The sequence below is a fragment of the Saccostrea echinata genome, unplaced genomic scaffold, assembly GCF_033153115.1.
Source record: "Saccostrea echinata isolate AGI-Se365-2 ecotype Australia unplaced genomic scaffold, CSIRO_AGI_Sech_v1 ptg000116l, whole genome shotgun sequence".
Classification (NCBI taxonomy): domain Eukaryota; kingdom Metazoa; phylum Mollusca; class Bivalvia; order Ostreida; family Ostreidae; genus Saccostrea; species Saccostrea echinata.
In genome coordinates, this window is record NW_026889865.1 from 58113 (window position 1) to 68964 (window position 10852).

The 10852-nt window shown below is 36.5% G+C and overlaps 1 long non-coding RNA gene across 1 annotated transcript in view; it reads right to left on the reverse strand.

Annotated features, from left to right (window-relative positions):
- LOC133177284 (uncharacterized) overlaps positions 1 to 10266 on the reverse strand; it is a 29660-nt gene extending 19394 nt beyond the window's left edge. The window contains exon 1 of the long non-coding RNA XR_009719657.1: positions 10129 to 10266. This is a non-coding gene — a long non-coding RNA (uncharacterized LOC133177284). The remainder of the gene's footprint in view (positions 1 to 10128) is intronic.
- Between the last annotated feature and the right edge of the window lie 586 nt (positions 10267 to 10852).

The window sequence follows — 10852 nt, forward strand, 5'->3', positions numbered from 1 at the left end:
GGGTTAGGGTTAGGGTTAGGGTTAGGGTTAGGGTTAGGGTTAGGGCCATAGGTTTCAGTCTATTTGGTAACCTGACAGCATCCTGTCAGTTGGAGTTGCGGCATTTGGTAACATTCGAAATCGGTATTTGGTAACTCGTAGGTAAATGGTAACTTTGGAGCGAGGTATTTGGTAACTTGGAGCGGTATTTTGTAACGCGGCATTTGGTAACTAGGGAATTGGTAACTGGGTATTTGGTAACTTTCTGCGGCATTTGGTAACTTGTGCGGTATTTGGTAACAAATCTCTTTCTGAAGGGTTTAGGAAATTATGCATGATATTATGTAAGTATTTTGAGCGTTCTAACCAAGGTATTGGACGATTATTTAGTTTAGCGCTCTGTTTAATGTGTTTTCTGAAGCAAGAATTCTCTCCGGTATTTGGTAACACCCTCTGGTATTTGGTAACCCCGAAAAAAAACTAAGTCCAACAAAAAAAACATTTTTTGGGGTCGTGTTTTCTATACTATTTGGGTCATTTCCTATCCAGAAAATTGGGTCAAATTTTGGTGATATTGTATTTACACGCGGGAAATGGTAACTTGGAGTTACCTCTCTTTGACCGCTGAAATTTATCAAAAATCCAAAAATCGAGTTTTTCTCTCCGACCGGAGACCCACAAGTTACCAATTATCGCCGGAGTTTAAAATTACCGCTGGGGACTACAAATGGTAGTTTATGGATCTTTTAGAGCCCTAGCATATATTCAAGCCATTTACAATGCTTTTGAGATTGGCGAGACTATTTTATGAATATTTATTATCCTTCTGTGCCACAAAGACTGTTGGGAGGGCCTTTTCATCTTGTGTAACACTCTGTTTTGTTTGGAATGGCTAGGCTATGTACTTTTATCAGATCTTTTGGCATCAAAGTCTTGTTGGTCTCTCTGTTAACATCCATAATTTGAAGTCGACAAAGGGAAGTGTGGGTCACGGTAATAGGTTTCAAATGTTTGAACATGGGTAGAAGCCATGCTTAATATTGTTGATACCGTCAAGTGCCTTTAGAATATCTTCTGTACATCTGTGCCCTAAGGACTGTCAGGGAGGCTTGGGTGCCTTATTAGCACACTGTTTTGTATTAAAAGGCTTGGGGAGGAACTTTTATCAGATCTTCTGGCATCCAAGTCTTCTTGGTTTGTTAACAAGCATTATTTTCAGTGGACACAGGGAAACGCCGATCAAAGAGAGTTTACTGATAATGATAAATTAAGGACAGGTTTTGTGTTGTGAATAAAGTCTATGTAGTATACCAATGTAATGGTAATACAAGAGTAGTGGGATGGTATATACAGTTGATTTAAGACTGCATACAAATTTAGGTACAGAACACTGCAATCATTGTTAATGTAGTGTTTGAAGTAAGGACCGGGGATATCAAGTATATCATTAAGGGATATTATAAAGGATGTGGTTTCTAAGGTATATCAATGTATTTTCGGTATAGAAACAATGGTGGTTGTGGTGTACTCATTATATCAGAGAAGATATGTAATAGGAACGGTGGTGTTTGTAGTTCCTTAGTAAATAAATGACTACCACGGTAGATGAAGTATAAATTGTATATCAATACAGGTACAATGTATCAACAGGAGAAAAAAACAACTCATTTAGCAGATGGAGGACAGGTACAATAAATAAGGATTTCTGTGGAGGCGGCACAAGTATAGTGCAGGATACTGTCTTTGAGTATATATATAGAACGGGCGTCGTAGTGCATAGAGTCAATTTATCAGTTTTCAATAGGGACAGGTACAGTGTTGGATGTTGTGATTTTTTTTAAGGTGAAAAAAGTACTATTGCGGTTTTTTTTATCAAATTATCAACTCGGTGTCAACGTATTATAGTTGTAGTGGAGAATACATTTGGAATAAGTTTACAGAGAGATGGATGCAGTTTATGCTGTAGACAGAGAATGATAGATATCTTGGCTTAATTACGAGTTTTTAATCAATTTGGGTACGGAGGTTTACGTTGCATTTGTGGTATATTAATCTTGATGACGGACGGGTACAATTGAAGATTCAGAATAAGCCTTTTTATCATCACTATATCACCAATTACCCCTAACCTAGTATACCGGGAAACCTACCCATTGCCCCTTTCCTAGTATACCCTGAACAATTACTCATTTACCTTGTATACCTATTACCCCTAACCCTGTTCTAATATACCTTGAATCATTTCTCACTAGCCTCACCTAGTATACCTCTACCCATTACACCTTACTTAGAATAACCCTTTCTCATTACACGATTTTTTTTTCAAACCCATTTGATTCTTCGCCTTACTAGCTATTAGAGTCTTTTCATGAAGAATTCAAATTCTGCATGATATTAAAGGGTCATTTCCTATCCCAAAAATTACGTCAAATGTTGGTAACTTAGAGCGGGATTTGGTAACTAACCCTAACCTATCTCCCGTTTGACTGGGTTTAAGGGCACTCGTTAAGTACGTGGGGCTGGAGGGTCTTCATCTGTATCAGGTAGTTAAAAATGGTGTTCCAACGAGGGTCCTAAGTATGAAGTATGTATGAATTATATGAGCAAGCGTGATTTGGTAACTTAGAGCGGGATTTGGTAACTAACCCTAACCTATCTCCCGTTTGACTGGGTTTAAGGGCAATCGTTAACTACGTGGGACTGGAGGGTCTTCATCTGTATCAGGTAGTTAAAAATGGTGTTCCAACGAGGGTCCTAAGTATGAATTATGTACGATTTATATGAGCAAGCGTGATTTGGTAACTTAGAGCGGGATTTGGTAACGGTATATCGGGATTTGGTAACAAAGCGGCATTGGGTATCTTGTGCGGGAAATGGTATCCTAGAGCGGGATTTGGTAACTACCCTAACCTATCTCCCGTTTGACTGGGTTTAAAGGCACTCGTTAAGTACGTGGGGCTGGAGGGTCTTAATCTGTATCAGGTAGTTAAAAATGGTGTTCCAACGGGGGTCCTAAGTATGACTTATGTATGAATTATATGAGCAAGCGTGATTTGGTAACTTAGAGCGGGATTTGGTAACGGTATAGCGGGATTTGGTAACAAAGCGGGATTGGGTAACTTGTGCCGGAAATATTGACTTGATTTCATTTGAATCCTATTTTACGGGCATAGGGCATTGAGAAGAGTACCTAAATGTCTGTTAGACCGTACGTTCTCAGAGATATTTAAAGAAGAAGCTCTTGGCTACTGTACTTCAGGAAATCAAAGCCAAAAGGTCAATTGGTCAATTAAATTATATTCCTTCTTGAATTTTCGGAGATAAAGTGCTATGTGTTCTATGAGATGGGGGCCTAGATAGCGTCTACTATAGTACAGAGTAAACTGACAGTGGAGACTTATGCTGCTTCAGTTTCACGCTAGCAAGTACTAACAATACGATCACTTATTATTAGGAAACAAAATATGGGCAAAAATTTATGATATTTAGAAGAATAAGCCTTCATCAATTGTGTTTCAGACCGTTCCTTTTATCATCACTATATCACCTATTACACCTAACCTAATATACCTGTACACCTACCCATTGCCCTTTCCTAGTATACCCTGAACAATTACACATTTACCTTGTATACCCATTACCCCTAACCCTGATCTAATATACTCTGACTCATTTCTCATTAAGCTGATCTAGTATACCTCCACCCATTACCCAATACACCTTACTTAGCATACCCTTTCTAATAATTCCTGATTTTTTTTTTCAAATTCATTTGATTTTTCGTCTTACTAGCTATTAGGATCTTCTCATGAATAATTCAAAGTCTTCATGACATTCAAGAGTTTTGGAAAGTATGCAAGATATTATTTAAGTATTTTGATCGTTTCAACCAAAGTATAGCACTATAATTTCTGTTAGCATTTTATTAAATGTGTTTTAATGAAGAGTTCTTTCCGCTATTTGGTAACACTGAAAAAAAGACTAAGTGTAACAGAAAAAAAAAACGTTTTGGGGGTCGTGTTTTCTATACGATTTGGGTCATTTCCTATCCAAAAAAATGGGTCAAATTTTGGTCATTTTGTATTTTGTATTATTACTGAACGTTTTCAACGGTATTTGGTAACGTGAAGTGCGGGAAATGGTAACCTAAGCTCATTGAAACCATTTCTAATGGGCATAACAAATGGATAAGAGCATTATTGGGTCAATGGGTTCGTAATTTTTCACATGCAGGAAGATGACACCCTTGGCTTCAATAGTTTTTGAAAACAAAGCAAATGAGTGATTTGGTAACTTAGAGCGTTATTTAGTAACCTAAAGCGATAATTGGTAACTTGTGCGGGATTTGGTAACTTGTGCGGGAAATGGTAACCTAGAGCGGGATTTGGTAACGGTGTAGCGATAATTGGTAACTTGTGCGGGATTGGGTAACTTGCGCGGGATTTGGTAACTGCCCTAACCTATCTCCCCTTTGACTGGGTTTAAGGGCAATCGTTAACTACGTGGGGCTGCAGGGTCTTCATCTGTATCAGGTAGTTAAAAATGGTGTTCCAACGAGGGTCCCAAGTACGAATTATATGAGCAAGCGTTAAATGGTAACTTAGAGAGCGGGATTTGGTAACTAACCCTAACCTATCTCCCGTTTGACTGGGTTTAAGGGCAATCGTTAACTGCGTGGGGCTGGAGGGTCTTCATCTGTATAAGGTACTTAAAAATGGTGTTCAAACGAGGGTCCTAAGTATGAATTATGTATGAATTATATGAGCAAGCGTTAAATGGTAACTTAGAGCGGGATTTGGTAACTAACCCTAACCTATCTCCCGTTTGACTGGGTTTAAGGGCACTCGTTAACTACGTGGGGCTGGAGGGTCTTCATCTGTATCAGGTAGTTAAAAATGGTGTTCCAACGAGGGTCCTAAGTATGACTTATGTATGAATTATATGAGAAAGCGTGATTTGGTAACTTAGAGAGCGGGATTTGGTAACTAACCCTAACCTATCTCCCGTTTGACTGGGTTTAAGGGCAATCGTTAACTACGTGGGGCTGCAGGGTCTTCATCTGTATCAGGTAGTTAAAAATGGTGTTCCAACGAGGGTCCCAAGTACGAATTATATGAGCAAGCGTTAAATGGTAACTTAGAGAGCGGGATTTGGTAACTAACCCTAACCTATCTCCCGTTTGACTGGGTTTAAGGGCACTCGTTAACTACGTGGGGCTGGAGGGTCTTCATCTGTATAAGGTAGGTAAAAATGGGGTTCCAACGAGTGTCCTAAGTATGAATTATGTATGAATTATATGAGGAAGCGTGATTTGGTAACTTAGAGCGGGATTTGGTAACGGTATAGCGGGATTTGGTAACAAAGCAGGATTGTGTCACTTTTGCCGGAAATGTTGACTTGATTTTATTTGAATAAGCTACATGCTTCAGTACATCTATTTTAAATTATGATTTTCGGTATAATAGATATGTATATAATAAACAAAATGGAAGAAGTAGCGTATAATGGAAGAAGTGTCGGAAATTTTGCTTCCAACAGTCATTTGCTTTTAGAATTACAATCATAACATTTACCTTTGGAGAGTCAGAATCAGGGGTAGGGTTAGGGTTTGAACTACCTTCCTCAGTACCTGTCTGCGATATCTAGAATATAAGAAAATATTTCACCGACATTTTAAAAAGAAAATAAAACATTTTCACCGAAGGAAAATGCCAAGAAATAAAGACAAGTGCATTAAGATATATCTCTTGAATGGAGCTCGTCTGTGCAATCTGTTTGATAGTTCTTATTGCCTAAATAAAAGAAAACAGGATTTTTGAGCATCCTTAACTGTACAAATTTGAATGTACACTATCTGAGGATGCTTCCACATAAGTTTCATCTTTCCTGGCCCTTTGGTTCTTGAAAAGAAGATTTTTAAATGATGCTTTTATTTTTTCACTAATTTCTAATTATCTCCCCTTGAAAGAGGGCATGGCCCTTCATTTGAACAAACTTGAATCCCCTTCGGATACTTTGTGGTAAGTTTGATTGAAATTAGCCCAGTGGTTATTGAGAAGAAGTCGAAAATGTGAAAAGTTTACACACAGACAGATGGACAAACAGACGGACAGACAGACGGACAGACAGACGGACGCCGGACAACATGTGATCAGAAAAGCTCACTTGAGCTTTCAACTCAGGTGAGCTAAAAAAAAATATTTGACATTTGAAGGTTATTTACGAAGTCAATCCAATAACAGATTTGTATTGGAGAGAAAGGAGGTGTCATCTAATAGGTCTTCATTGCATAACGCATCACTGAATTTGCATATGCAATATTGCTAAGCCAGGAATGTACATTGATTCTGACCAAGAATTGTGTTTTCAAATCAGAATTGAAGCACAGTTCTTAAATTCCGATAAGAGAAAAGGGGATTTGCTTTAAAAAATAGTATTCCTTGTGAAAATGAACATAATATATTCCAAACAACTAAAGGGTTTATTTGCTGGAGTTTATTAAATAAGCAAGCTTATCAAATTAAAATTGGAACCTTTGATCCACTCCCATAATAGATCCTTGTGTAGCCATTACAGGAGTGGATGAAAGAATCTAGTTTTTATAGATTGGTTATTGAGCACACAGTATATGTGCAATGTACTTAATTTTTTTTTTTTGAGGAACCCATACTCTTGCACATTTTGCACTGTCTGTAGTCTGTTTGTAGCCAAGAAATGAATTCTACTACTACTCCATTATACAAAATTTCTTTAAAATTTGAATATATTTAACACAAATACATATATTTGTATTTTACTTGCAGTGAAACCAGATTAATGGATGGAAGACGACTGAGAAGTGGGCGAAAACAAACTCGTTATAAACTCCATAGAGAACGTCTTCCAAAGCCTTGAAAGATTTGAGTTTAAATTTGACATTGGTCAAGTAAAAGATGGATTTCTAGCCACGTTTAGGAGTCTTATGTGCTATGTTTCCTTTCGAGAGGTTAAGTACATGCTGTTCAACTGGAAGGATACACCAGCTAGACCATTCTGGCTGGAAGAATTTACGCAATGTAAATGTAGAGAGGATGTTCTGTACTCGAACAGGTGCAGGACGAGGAAATACATAGCTTTCCTTGATGAACTGGCTAATTATCTCACAAAAATTGAAACTTTAATACTGCCATTTGATTGGTCTTGCATGAAAAACATTGAAAATGTCACTAGACTAACCCTTTATTCAAGAAAAATGAAGATACCAACCTACTGCTAGGAACCTCTTCCACTGTTTCCACACTCTTCCTATAAATAGCATAAAAATTTACTATCAACAACAAACAAGTGATTCATTTGTCAAAATCATTTTCATTGTTAAGATCTGAAAAGTATTGCAAATGTGAATATACTCACCCATAAATACAAGCTTCTCTAACTGTTTCCATTCTTCTGATTTCCTGATCTTCTCTACCTAAATGTCACAAAACACTTCAGCAAATTTAAAAAAAATATATTCAGCTTTAATCAATTCTGCTTCAGACCGTTCTTTTCATCATCACTATATCCTCTATTACCCCTGACCAAGCATACCAAGACACCTAACCACTACTGTTTTCCTAGTATACCCTGAACAATTTTAAATTTACATAGTACACCCATTACTCCTAATCCTGACCAAATATATCCGAACTATTTTCCCATTAGTCTCACCTAATATACCTCTACGCATTACCCATTAAACCCTTCCTCATACTCAGTATTTTTTTTTCAAATTCAATTGATTTTCGTCCTACCAGTTAGAAGGTCCTTTTCATCGAGAATTCACAGTAAGATTATTACCATTTGGCATTAATTTACGAATTTTATTTGAAACATCAACGAAAATCCTGAAATAGTTTCCAACGGTATTTGGTAACTCCAAGTGCGGGAAATGGTAACATAAACTCATTGAAGGCATTTCTAATGGGTATGCCAAATGGATCAAGGGATTATAGCGTCAATGGGTTCATTATATTTAACATGCAGGGAGATGATACCCTTTGCTTCAATAGTTTACCAAATCAAAGCAAATGAGTGATTTGGTAACTCAGAGCGTTATTTGGTAACCTAAAGCGATAATTGGTAACTTGTGCGGGATTGAGTAACTTGTGCGGGAAATGGTAACCTAGAGCGGGATTTGGTAACGATATAGCGGGAATTGGTAACAAAGCCGTATTGGGAAACGTGCGGAAAACGGTAATCTGATTGAATTTCAATATTTTCTATGGGGAAGGAAAGAAAAAGAGTACTAGAATGTCAACTTGGTTGTTATATGTTCTGTGCGATTGGATAAAAGGGTGGGAAATGGTAACCAAGAGTTTGTGCATTAAATGGTTACTAAAATAACAGTATTCGTTCAGATGCCTCTTAGATTATTAAATGGAATTGCCGAAGCTGAGTGACTAAGATGACAATAAAACTACGGATTATTTTAACCCTAATCCTTACTTAACTGTACAAAATCCTTGCTTATTTGAGAAATGCCTAAATTTTATGAGCAAAGAATTCCTGCTTTTATTCACTTTTACCCATAATGTTTAAGAAAGGAATGCTTATTTTTACTGTGATCAATGAATTCCTGCAGTTACTGAATTAGTCTAACCCTTATCTTTAAGAACAAAAGAAACGTTTGTGTGATATTCAGATGCTTAATTCTTAATCAAATGTGATTCAGAATGGTGGTGCTGTATCATCACTATATCACTTGATAGCCCTTTGTGAAACCTTGCAAGGTGCAGCTGTCACCCATCCAAGTACTGATCATGCTTGACGTTGCTTAACCTGCATCATCAAGACGAGGGACATGTCGCATAGCCAGAAATGCTATCTTACTTGTAAATCAGTATAAGTTCCTTTTATATTTCAGCTATTTTTTTGGGGTTTCATTATTTTTTATTTGGACAAATGACATACACTTAAACAATTACAATGTGGTTTATGATACACACTGAATTAAAAAATACTAATGGGAAAAGTTTAAATTTTTAATTTTCTCAAATTATCTCCGGTATTTTTATCAAAGCTATGCAATGGAAGTAAGCTGATTTTTCCAAGGATGCAGTGGGTTAGGATATGCATCTTTTTTCAGCTGCGTCCATGATACTTTCCCTACAAACAGTTTAAATGATTATTCAGCTGTAGTGCAAATAAAATCAAATTTAAAGTCATACAAGTATGATTGTGCTCACAAACCTTTTATCATCACTTGGGTCTGTAAGGTCCTCCAGGTGTAGAGAAGGTACACATTCATCACTACAAAATGAAGATATATGGATAATTGAAGAAATATATTTCTATACGATTGAATTAATGCTTCAAAATTCAACCTACGTCGTAAAGTTGTCCACAACTTTGGGACTTTGGAAGTGGAGGTACTCAATGCGCACTCTTTTGGAGATGTGGTGCGTCCTCCGCAGATGGTCCCCAAAGCGCACAATGGCCTTGTTGCACAAAATAAATTGGCAAACAATGTAACGCCCTGTAACTGTTATTTAGGAAAAAACATTGTTAAAAAATAAGTTCATTTTTTTCTTCATCATGATTTTATCCTTAAAAGATCACGGTTAGCAAACTTATATTCTTGTTTCCCTTAGATGTATCAACTGCAAATTATAGAATATCTCCGATATTATTAGATATTATAGAATATCTAGGTCAGATTCATTACCAGAGAAACAAGGATCTTTATTTCCCTGGGACTCCGCCACATCAGCTTCCATCTCTACTAAAAGGAATCACAAAATGCTCCAGTTTTTACAAAATGCAACTCGATAAGATGATATGAAGGAGAAATAAATGATATAAATATTAAATACCATAAAATTAAAAAAAATCAATATATATTTGGTGTCTATTATCGATAGGAGACAAAACCTGTGCGAGAAATGGTAACCTATAGTGGTGTTTTGGACACGCAGAAGAGTTCCAAACACAAAAGAGCTCCAAACACAGAAGAGTTCCACTAAAAACGAATTTTTTTTTCCGGAATATTGCATTCCGGAAAAAATAATTTCCGGTTTCAGGGATTTTTGCTAACAAAATGTTAGATATCTTAATTAACCCTCTTTCACTTTCTTGATTAACTTTATATGCGATTTGATGTACGAAAATTCAAATGACTACATGTAATACCTGCATCGGAAGGGAGAGACTCTATACCTTTTTCCTCACTCATACCAATTCCTTAAAAAAAGAAACTATTCTTTACTAATAAAAATTTTAATATCTAGTTTAATTTGTGTTTGAGTGCGATATTCTTTTATTGATTGAGGAGAATTTGCAACACATTCCTCTACATTAAGCAAACAACTATTTTTTTTTTATCTCTATTCATTTATAAAGAACAAAAAGAAAACAAATAAGAATAAATAATAACTTGTGCGGGAAATCCTTACCTTGACCGGACTTAAGAATTGGTGTAGCGGGATTTTGTAACAAAACTTGTGCGAGAAATGGTAACCTATAGTGGGGTTTTTGACGCGCAGAAGAGTTCCAAACACAAAAGAGCTCCAAACACAGAAGAGTTCCAAACACAAAAGAGCTCTAAACACAGAAGAGTTCTAAACACAAAAGAGCTCCAAACACAGAAGAGTTCCAAACACAAAGGAGCTCCAAACTCAGAAAAGTTCCAAACACAGAAGAGTTCCAAACACAGAAGAGTTCCACTAAAAACGGATTTTTTTCCCCTGAATATTGCATTCCGGAAAAAAATTCCGGTTTCAGGGATTTTTGCTAACAAAATGTTAGATATCTTAATTAATCCTCTTTCACTTTCTTGATTAACTTTATATGCGATTTGATAATAACGTAAAAAGTCAAATGAAGCAAAGTGACATAATTGGTAACATTTTAAATC